The sequence below is a fragment of the Lepus europaeus genome, chromosome 14 (assembly GCF_033115175.1).
Source record: "Lepus europaeus isolate LE1 chromosome 14, mLepTim1.pri, whole genome shotgun sequence".
NCBI lineage: Eukaryota > Metazoa > Chordata > Mammalia > Lagomorpha > Leporidae > Lepus > Lepus europaeus.
The window spans coordinates 43845057-43861106 of NC_084840.1; the positions used below are offsets into that span (position 1 = coordinate 43845057).

The 16050-nt window shown below is 44.1% G+C and overlaps 1 protein-coding gene across 6 annotated transcripts in view; it reads left to right on the forward strand.

The window, feature by feature from the left end:
* The window catches only part of CACNB2 (calcium voltage-gated channel auxiliary subunit beta 2), a 393103-nt gene that overhangs the window by 128749 nt on the left and 248304 nt on the right, over window positions 1–16050 (forward strand). The gene's annotated exons all lie outside the window — the stretch shown is intronic.

Genomic DNA, 16050 nt, shown 5'->3' on the forward strand with positions numbered 1-16050 from the left:
CCACAAAATACAGAAAAGTTGCGTATTGACATTTTTTTTTTTTTGACAGGCAGAGTGGACAGTGAAAGAGAGAGAGACAGAGAGAAAGGTCTTCCTTTGCCGTTGGTTCACCCTCCAATGGCTGGCGCACCGCGCTGATCTGATGGCAGGAGCCAGGTGCTTCTCCTGGTCTCCCATGCAGGTGCAGGGCCCAAGCACTTGGGCCATCCTCCACTGCACTCCCGGGCCACAGCAGAGAGCTGGCCTGGAAGAGAGGCAACTGGGACAGAATCCGGTGCCCCGACCGGGACTAGAACCTGGTGTGCCGGTGCCGCTAGGCAGAGGATTAGCCTGTTGAGCCGCAGCGCCGGCCTGCCTATTGACATTTTGAAGATAGTAGTGTATGTTGCTGGTCTGGTTCCATGGGAGCTGAGAGTGGGCTGTCTCCCACTGCTTTTCCCAGTCTATGAAGCAGGGAGCTGTATCAGAAGTGGAGCAGCCTGGATACAAACTGGTGCCCATATGGGATGCTGGCATGGCAAGTGGCAGTGTTACCCAATATACCACAACACTGGCCTCTACTTATTTTAATGGATACAATTGTTCCTGTGACTTGACAGGTCAGTTTGTGGTTTTTGGGTTTTTTTTTTTCCTTAAATTCTCATTGACAATTATTTCCTGCCTTTAAAAAATATAAGCACTATTCGGTATCTTCTTTTTGGCATTTATTTTTTCTAAAGGGATTGTTTTCATGTTCTAAAGTAATTAAACTAATCAGAAAATGTTCAGTTTCATGTCAGAGTAGAAAAGAACAATTTATGATCTTCCTTTGAGGATGAGGTGAGCATTAACACTAAGATACACAGTGAACTTAGGTGAGATTAATGTACACTATTATAATCTGCTTTCTTTGAGAGTATTTACTAAGTGATTTGAACGAGTGATATAGTGAGTTTGGTAATTTTAATATAATTCCGTTTCTTCTGAATACGTGCTTGTGTAAGTTGACTTTCTTGTCCCTTTTTATTAAACTCCTGTTCATGTCTAGTCCTCAAAAATGGTCTTTTTTTTTTTTTTTTTTTTAATTGGGAGCGTGGCTCCCCTTCACTGATCTTTATTTATGTGAAAGGCTGAAAGACAGTGAGAGGAGAGTAAGACTGTTGGTCCTCTGTCTGCTGATTCACTCCCCAAATGCCCACAATGGCCTGGGCTGGGCCAGACCTGGTCTCCCATGTGACCATCGCCTGCTGCCCCCAGGGTCTTTTTCTTAGCCAGTAAATGGGAATTGGGAGCAAAACCAGCACTGGAACTCGGGTACTCCCATGTGGAATGTGGGCCTCTTAGCCCAAGCAGCATCTTATTTACTGTGCCGAATGCTTACCCCAAGAAACATTCTTACACGTGTGTGACAGCCAGTTCATTGCCACGCAGCAAAGACAGGTCACTGTTGGAGTGCTTTAACGCATCTTCACTAACTAGTTCCGCGAGTCAGGTTGCCCGCCCTCGGTTTTATCATCTTTTTTGAAGCTGTCCATTCCCAATGTACAGAGCAGAAAGCAGTAACTATGGAAGAAAGTCTTGTTTACCTTTGGACAAAGTAAAGATTTCAGATACCCAGAGGAGCCTCGTGTGGAACCAAGACCAGGCAAGTAGTTTTTGAGCTTGACAAAATTCATCCTCCGTTTCACTTCCTTTTCCCATCTCTCCTGTCTCAAGTCCTCCCCCAGGTATCCATTCCCAGGCAGGCTTTGGCTCTAACTCCCCCCCAGGTCTATTCTTACTCCCAGAGTGCCCATGGACGGAAGCCACCGACTTCCTCTTCTTGCCATTTGCTGAAAATCGGCAGTGGTGTTCAGGTGGAAAGGTGTTTGGAAGCAAAGCCATTTGCCTGAACTCTGGCTGCAAGCTGAGGTGGGCTGGCCCTTCCTGTGAGTGTCCTCATCTTTGCCCACACTTCCGGCTTGACTGTGGGTGAATCCTGTAGGTCTGTGTTGAATAGTTTGAATGTCATTGCCATCTGATGTTGACCAGAAGCCCATCTCTGAAAACACAATACTCAGTAGATTGTTTAAAGGGCACCAGTTCCATTCACTTCTGAAACTCCGGAGGCCTAGTGCCTGTCAGCAAGTGCTCTGGAGTTCCACAGGTCTGGATTCGGAGCCCTTTTCTGCTGCCTACAACTTAGCCAGGTCACGCCATGCTCAGCCCTGTGATGGATGCTAACAGTCTTCCTAATTGTTCTGAGGGTAGAAGGAATAACGCTCACTGAGTACCGGCATCAGTGAGCATGAGCTCGGCTGTTAGTTTCTAGTTGTTATTACTGTGCTTGAGTTAAGCCACATCTGTAAGGCATCCGCTGTCTTGAGCAGGCCGCTCTCCCCTCCAGCCACATGGTGCCTTGCTGCCTGTTGCTGTGCTGGGAGACCAGGACCTCCCCCTGAAGGTCAGTCTCGAGAGGAGCTTACGCAGGCCAGTGCATTTACAGTAAGGATGTTGTCAGGAGAGCTGCTTGGGCCTTTCTTTACACAGTGTTCCGTTGTCTGGGCCTCCAGGAGAATTCAGTGTCTGCTGTTACTGCCAGGCAGAGTCTTCCCGCTTCTGAGCATTTGGTTTATTTTAAGCTTATGGCCAGTAAATTATATAACTGACCGAGTTTCCCTTTTTGAGTTGGCTGCTAGAAAGCTTAGAGCCAAGTATATGGCTCATTTTTAAGAAATGTATTGAGGGGCCGGCACTGTGGCGCAGTGGGTTAACGCCTTGGCCTGAAGTGCTGGCATCCCATATGTGTGCGGGTTCTTGTCCTGGATGCTCCTTTTCTGATCCAGCTCTCTGCTATGGCCTGGGAAAACAGTACAAGATGGCCCAAGTCCTTGGGCCCCTGAACCTGCGTGGGAGACCTGGAAGAAGCTCCTGGCTCCTGGCTTCAGATCAGTACAGCTCCGCTGTTGTGTTGTGGCCAATTGGGGAGTGAACCATCAGATGGAAGACCTTTCTCTCTGTCTCTACCTCTCTCTGTAACTCTTTCAGATAAATAAATAAATCTTTAAAAAAAAAAAAAGTATTGATTAGTATGGGATATATTTCAAGCCTCATTTCTGCCTCTAGTTTTTGGTCCCCAAATTTATGACTCTCTTCTTTTTAATTCCTTTTTATTTCATGCTACTAAATATTATGTTTAAATTTATTCTTATAAATTAACTTAAATTATTTTTGAAACTAGATGGGAAATGGATAAGAGCTATAGGTACATAAAATAATGTTTTAAATAATTTATTATAGCATCTGTATTTTAAGGATGCTTAACTTTTTTAAAAATATTTTTTATTTATTTGAAAGGCAGAGCTATAGAGAGGCAGAGAGAGAGAGAGTGAGTTAGATCTTCCATCCACTGGTTCACTCACCAAATGGCAGCGTCGGCTGGAGCTGCACTGATCCAAAGCCAGGAGTCTGGAGCCTCCTCCCGGTCTCCCATGTGGGTGCAGGGGCACAAGCACTTGGGCCATCTTCTACTGCTTTCCCAGGCCATAGCAGAGAGCTGCATCAGAAGTGGAGCAGCCAGGACCTGAACTGGCGCCCAGATGGGATGCCAGCACTGCAGGAGGCGGCTTCACCGGCTACGCCACAGCCCAGGACCCTAGGTTTTTTAAGAAGATATTTGTGATGTGAATTTTCCAGTAGGTGGAATTTCAGATGTAGCAACAATGGAAAAGGGAAAAAAAAAAAAAAAGAGGTAGGAATGTTTTGTAGAAAGACAGGATGATTTAGGGACAAACTTCCAGAAGGTGAACTTCTAAAAGCGAGATAGTGACTAAGGCTCAGGGTGAAAAACATCTGTTGTATGGTTAGGTTGGTTAACTAAACCATCGTGTACTCCTCCAGGACAGCTTATCACGATAACTTTTATCTGTTGTAGAGGAGATAGGATGGTGTTTAAAGGCTAAAGATTCAGGAGTCAAACTTCTTAAGTAGAAATCCTGACTCTGCCATTGCCTTGGCAATTCACTTCACAGTGCCTTGATTTCTTTTTTTTTTTTTTTAAGTGGAGATAAAAGTTTTACTTGGAGCTCCTGAGAATCAAAGGATGAGCTGTGTGAAGAGCTGAGAATATTATAGCGACTGGAATTTAGGAGTCAATACATCTACTGTTATTCTTCATCTTTGCCACTCATCATTTATATAGGTAGAAATAGATACAGATATGTCATAGAATTCCACAATCTATCGGGACTATTTCAAGGCAAATTCAGAGATAATACGTGTTTCTCCTTCTTAGTGTTTCCAAACAAAGAGAAAAATCAAAATAGCTGCTGGGAAACACTTTATCCTGGTGCCATCATAGATTGGTTCAGGAAATGTTGCATTATGAATAATGTGCCTTGCCTTTTTGCACTCAGGGAATGGTGTTCTCTTCCTTATATACATAGTACATTTCCATACAGTTACAATGAACGCATGGACTGGTTGAATAGGGGGGCCTGGAAGAGTTTACCCCATGAATGCCCTTGGCCTTTTCCCTTTGTCTGCTCAGGGCTTCTCCTTCCATCAGCATCTAAGTATGTTCCCAGCATTGGCCACTCCGTAGTACCAGGCTTAAAGTTCCAGTAGAGAAAGATTGGGCTAAAAATGTACAATAACAGGGAGTAGAGGTTTTGTTTTGCAACTCTGCTTGTTCAGAATTTGAGTGAAATGAGATCAATTGAAAGGAACTAAACAACTACAGAAACTCAGCAAATCAACCCTGTTGGGGACTGGGGGGAGTGTGTGCACGTGGAGAAGCAAGCCAGGAAGCTGAGCACCTGGGAGAGGGCCTTTCCCTTGTGCTGGAAAGTGGAGGCTGGCTTTCAGGGCCTTTCGGGAATGAGCGACGGGGGGAGGAAAGAAGGGATTATTGGGAAGTGTCGCTGTGGGTTCTAGGGTTCTTTGAGCTATACAGTTATGTATTTGATTTTACCTGACTTGTTTTGATGCCGCATGGCACTTACTTCGGTGTGACAGCAGTAAGAGAACCAGGATTTATTGGGATTACACAGTGCTCTAGCAGTCTCGAATGCATGGTATGATGTCTAACTCTGCAACCCCTACTACGTTTTAAACTAGCCATGACGACACAAACGCATTCTGTGATTATTGGTAACTTCACAAGTATGACTTCTTCTCCCCTGCTGACATTGATGTGGTTGTGCTGTTTACTTCTGCTGCTCTCTGTATAGAGGTAGTGAACAGACAAATGATGGCACTCTTACTACTCAGAAGCAATGCTTGAATGTTGTTCCAAAAACCCAAACCAACAGGGGCCAGCTTTGCGGTGCAGCCAGGTAAGCCACTGCCTGCAGTGTCAGCTTCCCTGAGTGCTTGTTCAAGTCCTGATCTCTCCACTTCTCATCCAGCTCCCTGCTAATGTGGCTGGGGGGCAGTGAAGGATGGCCCTAGTACTTGGGCCCTTGCCACTTATGAGGGAGACCTGGCTGGGGTTCCAGGCTCCTGGCCTCAGCCGTGGTAGCTATTTGGGGAGTGAGCCAGTAGATGGAACATCTCTCTCAGTATCTCTGACTTGCTGTCTATCTGTCTGTCAGCTCCCTCCCTGGTCATTCTACCTTTCAGGTAGGTAGGTAGGTAGATGGATAGATCTGTCCTCAAACAAACAAATCATAGTATATAAAAAGCAAACCCAATTTGGTGAGAAATAAATGGCAATTTAGAGGAAAAAAAAGATGATCAGTTCTATAGAATCTGGGATAACATAGTGGGTTTTTACAAAACTTTTAAATTCATTTCAGAGAGACAGAGACAGACACCGATAGAGTACCTGTCTGCTGGTTCACTCCCCATGTAATGGTGTTGGCCAGAGCTGGGCTGGGCCCAGAGCCAGGAGGCCAGAATACAATCCACATCTCACACATGGGTCACAGCAATTACTGGAGCCACCCCTGCTCCCTTCCAGGTTCTGCATTAGCAGGAAGCTGGAGCCAGGAATCAGAACCGGGCACTCCGAATTAGGACGTGGACATCTTAACCACTCCGCTAAACACCTCCCCTACTGTGGTGGTTTTTGATGGCTAAAAAGTAGGGTTCAGTGGAAGATACGAGGGGCCAGGTGGAGTTTTTGTTCAGGATCCTGAGGAGAGGAATGAGATTAGGACCAAGAATAGCAGCAAATTTGAACAGACATGAGCAGAAAGGTCCATCATGCACTGCTATGGGAGATGGATCTTCAGAAATGCCTAGAAATATCCAGAAATGGAACTTTGGGAATATGTATATTTTACATTGGGTTTCATTTTTCTGTTTTTTTTTTTTTTTTTTTTTGCATTTATCTCTTTTAATTCCTAGATATCTCCCAGATTCATCCACTTCTCTCCCCTTCTGCCTCCAGCTCCTTAACTAAGACTTTGCCTTTTACTTGGATAACGTGGCAGCTTCTTAACCGGTCTCCCTGCTTCCTCTCCAGCTGACTGGGATCTAGCCCAGCTCTCCTGCCAGGGTACATGGTAAATGGTACCCAGCTGCCCTACCATGCCTCTTGGCTGTCTGAGTGGAGTCCCACTGCTCTGATTATAAAGATAAAGATGCCCTGCAGGGTCCTCAGGACTGGTTGATCACCTGCCTCTAACCTCACTCACCTGCCTTCCTCTCTCTCTGCCCTTCAGCTGCTTTAAACACAATGCTCTCTCTTCGGCCACAAGACCTTTGTAAAGAACTTCCCTTCTGCTGGGACTGGCTGCTGCACTCCTCTTCCCACCTCATCTCCCCGGTGTTTGGTTAACTCCTTCCCCTAGGCGCCTCAGCTCACATAGCACTTCCCCAGAGAAGTGTTTTCTGATCCGTGGCATTCCAGAAGATGTATGCGGTGCTCTTCATTTTCATAGTATCTCTACTTCCATTCAGAGAACTTACCAGTCTATAATCACATGTTTATGTGATTATTGCATTAAATTCTCTTGCTCCCTGGATTTTCCAGCCCTCTGTAATCAAGGATGTTGGTTATTTTATTTACCCTTTTTATTTCTGGTGCCCAACAGAGACATACACGGTGAAAATCAATTGACAGGGACTGTTGACTACATGGATGAATACTGGTCCATTTTTCACTTATATTGAAAATATAAGTGAAAAATATATATATTGAATATATATTGAAAATAGTGAGGATGTTTTTGGTAATTTAAGAATGCCAGGCTCTGTGTGGTTGCGGTCTCAGCAGCATAGGCAGGTGGAGCATCGTGGGTCTATGTGCTGGGTGTCTGTGAGGAGAGACACCTCTTTCCTGAAGCCACAGCCACAAGGAGCCTCCAGTTCCAGCACACAAGGCTTTGGATACCTGGCTTTAGCCCTCATTTTCAGAGTTTCCTTCACTGAGGAAGTGCTTCATCCAGTTTTTTTAAAAGTATGTATTTATTTGAAAGGCAGAGTTACGGAGAGATTGGGTGAGACAGACAGACACACACACAGAGATTAATCCTCCATCTGCTGGTTCACTGTCCAAATGACCACAATGGACAGGGCTGAACCAGGCAGAAGCCAGGAGCCAAGAGCTTCATCTGGGTCTCCCATATGGATGACAAGGGCCCAAGCAGATCCAAGGGAGCTGGATCTGAAGAGGAGCAGCCGAGACATGAACCAGCGCTCAATGGAATATCAGCGTTGCAGGTGGTAGCTTTACCTGCTACACCACAGTGCTGGCTCCTATCCAATGTTGAGCATTTGCTGTGAATTTTAACCTTCCTAGCTAATAGTGACGTGGAAAGTGAACAGTAAAGAAACCTTAATTCTCCCACTTCATAAAAACTTATCCAGAAATAAATCTTAGATTTTTAAAAAAGTATCTGTCATTGGTGTCACATATATTTATCTGTAGTGTTTTTAATTGCTTGCCCTTAATATTTACTTATCCTTGTCACTTTTTGACATTTTATTCTTAATATATCTCATCTTTTTGTTATACAAAATAGCTAATTTAACAATTCATTAGGTTTGCAATTTAGCTACATGATCCCAGAGTTAGTTTTATTGACTTTATTTGATTTGACTTTAGTAGATTAGATAGACATTTACTGCGGATAAGTACAGAAGCTTAAAAGCTTCACATTTCTCACTCACCCTGAACTGTTGGCCAGTTTTCTTAGACCACATAGTTGGGGGATTTCTTTTCCAAGTTCTTAGTGAGGCAGCAGGTACTTCCTCAGTGAAAAGCCGGAGTGGTGTTGTGGGTCCTCCTCCCAGGTGAGGTGTGAGTGTTTGCTGTGGTCCGGGCACAGCACTGTGTCCTGGGCTCCTGACTCTTCCTTCCACTCTCGGGCAGTTCTTGGCTCTCCCACTCCCCTACCTCCTCTGCAATTTTGGAGTCTGTCAATTAATTATTCATTCCAGAAACACTTTGAGATGCTTTTAAAATATAGAGTTAGCTTCTAAAACTGAGGTCAAAGTAAACGTGACTTAATAGCATGCAAGTTTCTTTCTCCTTCATGCTGCGGTCCCAGCGGAGGTGAGGCCCCTGGTAGGAATTGGGGGGCAGCTCCTGGTCCCAGGGACTCTGGTGTTTCCCATCTTGTGGCTTCATTCTCTTGAATGCGCAGCTTTCTTTGCGTGGACAGTGGTTGATGCAGCACTCAGCGGGGTACTTCCAGGCCAAGCAGAACTAGGAAAAGCAAGAGGGGCAGGCACACTCCTTTCCCACTCAAGGATATGATGTGGGTGTTGCTATGTCACATTTCAGCTTTGTCGCTTGACTGCAGTTAACCTGGCTACCCAGTTTTGCAAGGGAGGCTGGGATATTTGTCCCAGTGCAACAGCCATATGTTCATATCTATTACTAAAGAGATAGTGAAGAGTGGGTCATAAGGTGACAACTGCAAGTCTTTGTTTTTTATTTTTAAGATTTATTTATTTTTACTTGAAAGTCACAGTTACACACATGGTGGGGGAGAGGAAGAGGGGAGGGGAGAAGGAGGTCTTCCATCCGTTGGTTCACTCCCCAAGTGGCCGCAACGCCCGGACCTGAGCTCATCCAAAGCCAGGAGCTTCTTCCGGGTCTCCCACGCAGGTGCAGGGGACCAAGGACCTGGGCCATCTTCTACTGCTTTCCCAGGCCATAGCAGACAGCTGGATCAGAAGTGGAGCAGCCAGGTCTCGAACCGGCACCCATATGGGATGCCGGCACTGCAGGCAGCAGCTTTACCCACTACACCATAGCACCAGTCCCTGTTGTTCTTCTATATGTCAATTACTATGCTAAGTGCTAGGGATGCAGAGATGAAGTAGGGCTGGATTTGGGGAAGAACTCAGCTGAGTTCAGAGTCTGTGTGTGTATCCTGGGTATCTGAATAGAAGCATGAATTTTTCATCTGTATACATTCTTCTTGTACATTCTAAATAATTATTTTTTGTGCAAACCTCTGTGCCTTTGCATTCACTGCCCCATTGCCTGGGGCTCTCTCTCTCCCCATTTTCTACTGGGTGCAGTTTTACTCATCCTGGAAAGGGCAGCCCAAGTGCCCTCATTTCTGTGAAACCTGTAGTGTCCTTCCAGGGGTAGTTGGGAGATGTTTCCGGGTATTCACATTTGCACATAAACACAGTGTCATCTTGCCTCTGTTAAAAGTGCCTAGACTCATACATGACTGAACTGTACTCAGTTCGTATCCCTAGCACCTTAGCACAGTGATGAGCAAATGGAAGGTGCTCTGTAGATGTTTGCCAAATCAAATTAGCTACTGCTTGGCATTCTTTCATGGATTCTTGAATGGGTGGGTGGAATCTCTGATGAACAGGGAAATCTCTCATGTATAAAAATATCATAGCCAATAAAAAGGTGAATTGCAACTCAAATTCAGCATCCTAGAAGAGATCATTTCCCCAGTGTTTTCATCCTGTTCTAACTTTATTTTTAGTCTTTATGTCTCTTCAGTTACTCTGTTAAATGTGTGGTGATTGAGGTGAGGAAGGGGCCTTAAAATTTGAATTTGAATTATATGTTCTGTTATATTACTTATATTCCTCACCAAGGTTTCTTTAAAAAGTCAAATTGAAATTCTACCTAATAGGAATATATCTTGTGTGGTCCAGAAAATGTTGAGTTTTTTCTAAACTTACTTCAGAAGCCAACCTGTAGCATAATCCAGAAATTCCCTTTTACTCTGGGTTTCTAATTTAATAAAGTAGCTTTTTGTCAATTTGTAGTCTATTTCTTTTTAGTCTTTCAAGTATATAGAGGATTAATTAACATATGATGAAGACATAGAATTTTCATAGACTTTGAATCATTTAAATTATGAGGTCTTACACTGTTGCTTATTTTAATGATAGACAAAACATATACCCAAGTTCAGCCTGTTACTTTAGTGGTTAAATGAGAAGATTGTGCTAACACAAGAATTGTTTTCTGTTCTAATGGACTCTTAGGTTAATAATAATTACTATTATTATAATTACATTGTTCTGTTGAATTATAGGTTTTAAGAAAACATTGGTGAAGTGTTGAGAATGAATAGATTTCCATTTTCCATGGGCCTGGAGAGCATAATGATGGTCGATTCTGATCTATAATATGAAATAATTAATGTGCCTCCTTCAGTGGCAACCATCTAGAGAGTGACTTGGGTGTGCCTGGAGCGGATTAGGATCAATAACTGTGGCTCACTGAATCATTGCTTATTCGAATGGTTGATATCATACAAATGAATAGCTGAATCCCTAAGTGCGTTCATCATTTCTCTCTCGGGTGTGACATGCACAAGGCTGTTTAGCCAGAGTGTCAGGACCAGCTCAGTCTCTGAAAACTGTGTCTTCAGGGAAGGCTGTACGTAATAGCTCACAGGGAGTATTCACTTGGCAGCTCTGACTTGAAAGGTAGCCTTATTTAGTTTCTTGTGTCTAAATCATAGGTGATACAGTCTCTTATTAATTAATTATGTCTGCTCTGTGTGCCTGCCAGCATTATGTTTATGTAGCCTGCTTTAATGTAGAAAATGAATATTTGGCAGTGAGCACAAGAAACCCCGCAGCCGCAGTGGTGGCTGAGTTAGGTCCCGAGGCCACTCCGGGGATGCCTCCTGTGGTCCCTGTGAAATGCGTACTGCAGGACAAAGCCTCTGATAGTCTGGACGGTGCTTCTGTGGTCCTAGGAATCCACAGTGGATTCAAGTCTAGACTCCGCAGTTTTTCAGGGGAAGGGGAGGAGGGAGAAACAGCAAATCAGCTCTGCCCAAAGGGTTTCCAGAGGCATCGTTGAATCCTGGATGCTGTTGCCAGTCTGTGCCTTGCGAGGGAGGCAGGCAGAGCCGAGCGGCAGCGGGAGCAGCGGCGTTCACGGGAAGCAGTCACATAAACAGCAGCAGGAGTAGGTGAAATGCAAGACTGTCTGATGTTTGACAATCTCCCTGGTTGAGAATGGCTCCTGTAAAAACGTTGCCAAGGAATCCTGACGAATTGGACAGTCCTCACTGGGTGTTAGCAGTAGTCACTTCAGGAGAATAAATGCTGCTTTCAGTAGATTCTTGCCAAGAGGCAACCCCCCTGAAGAAGAGGAGCTCAAATTACCTGGAAACAAAGACCCACAGGGGGGACCAAAGTTTTGGCATGCCCACAGGAATGGTGGTGTGGGTAGAAACTACCTAGGAGGCAGAAGCTAAGTGTTGATTTGCCCATGCCTCATACCTGGGAGTGGAAGGTGGGAAGAAATGGACAGTGGCCGTGACGAGAAGACGAGGCACAGTGCAGCTCGGTGAGGCCACGCGCGGACTGCCTTCTGCCCCCTCTTCATGCAGTGCTGCGGGCTGGTACATCGCCGGCGAGTACGGGTGTCCTATGTAAGTTTCTGTTGCTATACATTGGCGACCGGGAGCTGAAAATCCTGTTCGTGTGTGTCTGATGCATGTCGCCTCTATCAGATGCTTTTTAATCCCTGTGCTGAACCAACCAGACAGGCAGTCATTGGTACCACATGTTTTCCAGGCACCTGAGGTCTGTGAGCTCCTGAGATGTCTGTGGAGATGTTTTTCTCTATCTTCTATGCCATGTTACTTTGATAAGGCTGGAAATAACTTGCAGGGGGGATTGAAGGGGGAAGTCTGTTGTCTCAGATCTGGATCAGGTCAAACCAGTTGATAGCCTCCTTTGCCCGGAGTAGCCCTGATTGCATGTTTTAATTATGGCATTGGGAAAAATCTTTCCTATGGAGAAAATCTGTGGGGTTTGTCAAATGAAAGATAGCCACAGAGGCTAATGTTGAATCCTGTTTTCAACAGCTTCAGAAAAATAGTAGATGATAATCATTCGATGGATGACACAGCTGTTGCAGTAACGCCAGCATTCACAACAGCTTTACCGTCTTGTGACTGCTTCGCTGAAATAACCCTAATTTCATGGACCTGCTATGTTTGTGCAAAATGGCTGTCTTAATGTTAAATTCTATAAGGCAAGCTCACACAGAAGTATCGCTCCTTGAAATGATAGGAGGCTAATTGAAATATGCTGTGCAGTATGCTAGCCGCTGAGCTCTGAGGAAGCTCTTGCTTTATTTTCATACTCCGCGTGCGTGCAGCCACTTTATTTTCAGGGAGTGATGTGGAGGAGAACCGGAGGTTTGTGCAGGCTAGCCAAACTGCAGTGCTGAATAGCTTAGTACTGGTTTGAGATTTCTGGCTGCAAAACAAACAGAACAATGCCAAAGAAAGCCAATCAGTACTTAAGGGTATAATGTGAAGAAGCCTTTGACCTTGGCAAATTAGCCAGCATAAGAGATATAGGTGAGTCTTCCAGGACAAGCAAGGTCAAAATCTGATATGATCTGAAAGACAAAGTTGGAAACTTGGGGGTGAGAACGTGGGGGAGGGATAACTAACCTTCTACCAAATCCTAAAGTTTAATAGTCAATTTTATTAAATAAGCAAAAGCCTCTCTAATCTCAAGCTTTCTGTACCCATGATACATTGGGTGCCATTCGCCCTTTGAATGCAACAGTTGACAGCAGTCAGTGTGGTAGTGAGGAGCCAGGTAAGGCTCTTAAAGACGACATCTGCAGGGACAGATGGGGTTTTTCCAATGAAAAATGAATTGCTTTTTAATAAGATTTGGGAATAATTGCTATAAACTTTTTAGAGTATGAAATTATCCACATAAATAAACCTTTAATTAAGAATAAAGGTCACTTGAAATTAGAAATTTATATTTTTATAGAATAGTGAAGACTGAATTGTGTATTTCTGTTTGTTTATTCTCATATGGGGAATTAGAAGAAATCTCTGGTTAGATATGCCTACTGAATATAGGAATTCTGAAACAAGGTCTCAAACAAGGCAACACGTTTTACCCTACTGATTTTTTCCTTTTCCTTGCACTGAACGTGTGTATAGGTAGAAAAAGAGATAATATAATCTGTGTTTTGGGAAGTCTTGATTGAAGAACATGGAGATTTTGTTCATCTGCTAATTCTTAAACTTTTTTAAGAATTGTAGTTTGGTTAAGGAAATGCAAAGTATATAACACAGTATATTTTAAATCTAAGATAAGTTCATATATCTTGGTCACTAGGGATCAGTTTTCCTTTATCACTTGGAAACCCTCACCTGTAACCGACCTGCTGCTGTTTAACCTCTCTTTGGCAGTTTAATATATGGTCTGCAGTTTTCTTTATACATGGCCCACTCACAGGTATAGGGGTGTCAAATCTGAAACACATTAATTTTCCTTGGAAGAAAAAAACTCATTGCACCTATGTGTGTGTGTGTGTGTGTGTCCATAAGATCACTAATATGCCTGCAAAACAAATGACAGTATGCAAGCTGCCCATAGAATACCGAGGATGACACCAAAGCATAGGGCAGCTTAACCCCACTTCCCACGCCTGGCCATGTACTACCAGTGATTGAGTCATGTCACAGGTGGGCTGTCCTGGTGACCTTTCTTGAAACTGTTGCCAATTTGGGGAAATGATGATTCAGCTCATACCAGTACTAAAGTCCAACATTTATATACATACATAGGTATCTAGTAGATATAGTTATATTCAAGACACATGTATTAGATGTAATCTATAAATCAGTTGACATATATGTATGTATATCCAAGTCTTCCACTAATTCTTAAGCCTTTTTTCTTTTTAGTAAGTATGACAGCTTTCTGAAGGTTTCCTCCTACTCTAACATTGTCTCTAAGAAAGAATATGAAAGTTATGTGGGCTTCAAAGAAAGTTATAGGCACATGCCATAATTCTCACTTCTCACCTCTCATAGCTGTTGCTTTTATTAGCCTTCCTCCCCTCACTGTTTAATGTTGCCTTCACATTCAAAGATTGTTCTGTGAGCAGCAGGCCCTTGCTGTAGGCTGGAGCTCTTGTCTTTCTCCATAAGATTCAGTGCATAAGCCTCTGCTTTTGACATTATTTCTTTTGAAGTTCTGGTCTTCATTATTTTGTTTATGCCTAGCAATCATTCTTCTAGAACCCAGCTTTATGTCTCAGAACTAATTCCTGTGTTTACCCAAAATGTCTATTCTATTAAATGGCATTAAAATCTGTCAGCTGAATAAATACTTTTCAACTTAAAAGGATATATAAACAAGGTAAGCTCTGTGCGCATTCTGCCAAACCACTTCTGAAGTATTGACGTTGGTATGCTTTGCGAACAGAGATTGAGACTTTCTATGCGAGTGTATTATGTTACAGTTGTACGTGAAGAAAAGTGGGTATGGAAATGGTAGGGGTTGAGCCAAGGAATCTTCTACAAGTGAACAAGCCTGTGTTAGCACCCACATCAAAAATCAGACCTTGGGGGGGCTGGTGCCGTGGCTCACTTGGTTAATCCTCCACCTGCAGCGCTGGCATCCCATATGGGCACCGGGTTCTAGTCCCGGTTGCTCCTCTTCCAGTCCAGCTCTCTGCTGTGGCCTGGAAGGGCAGTGGAGGATGGCTCAAGTGCTTGAGTGCCTGCACCCGCATGGGAGACCAGGAAAAGCACCTGGCTCCTGGCTTCAGATTGGCGCAGAGCGCCGGCTGTAGTGGCCATTTGGGGGGTGAACGAACGGAAGGAAGACCTTTCTCTATGTCTCTCTCTCTCACTGTCTATAACTCTATCTGTAAAATATATATATAACTCTATCTGTAAAATAAAAAAAAATCAGATCTTGGGTCAGCCAGTCTCATGTCACAGCAGGCTAAGCTACTGCCTTTGATGCTAGCATCCCATATGAGCAGAAGTTCAAATCCCAGCTGCTCCTCTACCAATCCTGCTCCCTGCTAATGTGCCTGGGAAAGCAGTGGAAGATGGCCCCAAGTGCTTGGGTCTCTGCACCCATGTGGGAGACTTGAAAGAAGCTCCTGGCTTTGGCCTTGGCTGTTGCAGTCATTTGGGGAGTGAACCTGTAGATGGAAGAGCTCACTTTGTTTCTCTCTCTGTACCTCTGCCTTTCAAATATATTAATAAATCTTTATTTAAAGAAGAGGAAAGAAAAGAAAAGCAATTTGGCCTTGTCAGTATCTTGACCTTCCCTTCCAATGGCAAGTTGCCTGTCTCCTCTACCTTAGGATACCCATTAATCTGAATTCTAATGTCATAGTTGTTCCTGTTTTCAATTTATATACAAATGGACTCACACAGAAAGTGCTTCTTGGTCCAGCTTGTGTCATTCATCATTATTTGTATGAGATGAACCTTTATGGTTAGAAGTAATTATGGGGCCATCACTGTGGCATAGCAGGTAAAGCTGTCACCTTTGGTGCTGGCATCCCATATAGGCACTGGTTCGAGTCCTGTCTGCTCCACTTCCGATCCAGCTCCCTGCTAATGTGCCTGGGAAAGCAGTGGAAGATGGCCCAAGTCCTTGGACCCCTGCACCCACGTGGGAGACCTGGAAGAGACTTCTGGCTCCTGGCTTCAGATTGGCTCAGTTCTGGCCATTGCAGCCATCTCAGGGAGTGAACCAGAAAATGGAAGACCTCCCTTTCTCTCTGCCTCTGCCTCTGTGTAGCTCTGTCTTTCAAATAAATCTTTTTTTAAAAATGTAGTTATAACTGTGGCTTGCTGATTCTCATGGCTGCATAGTATTCCATTATGTGATTATACCATGATGTCATTATGT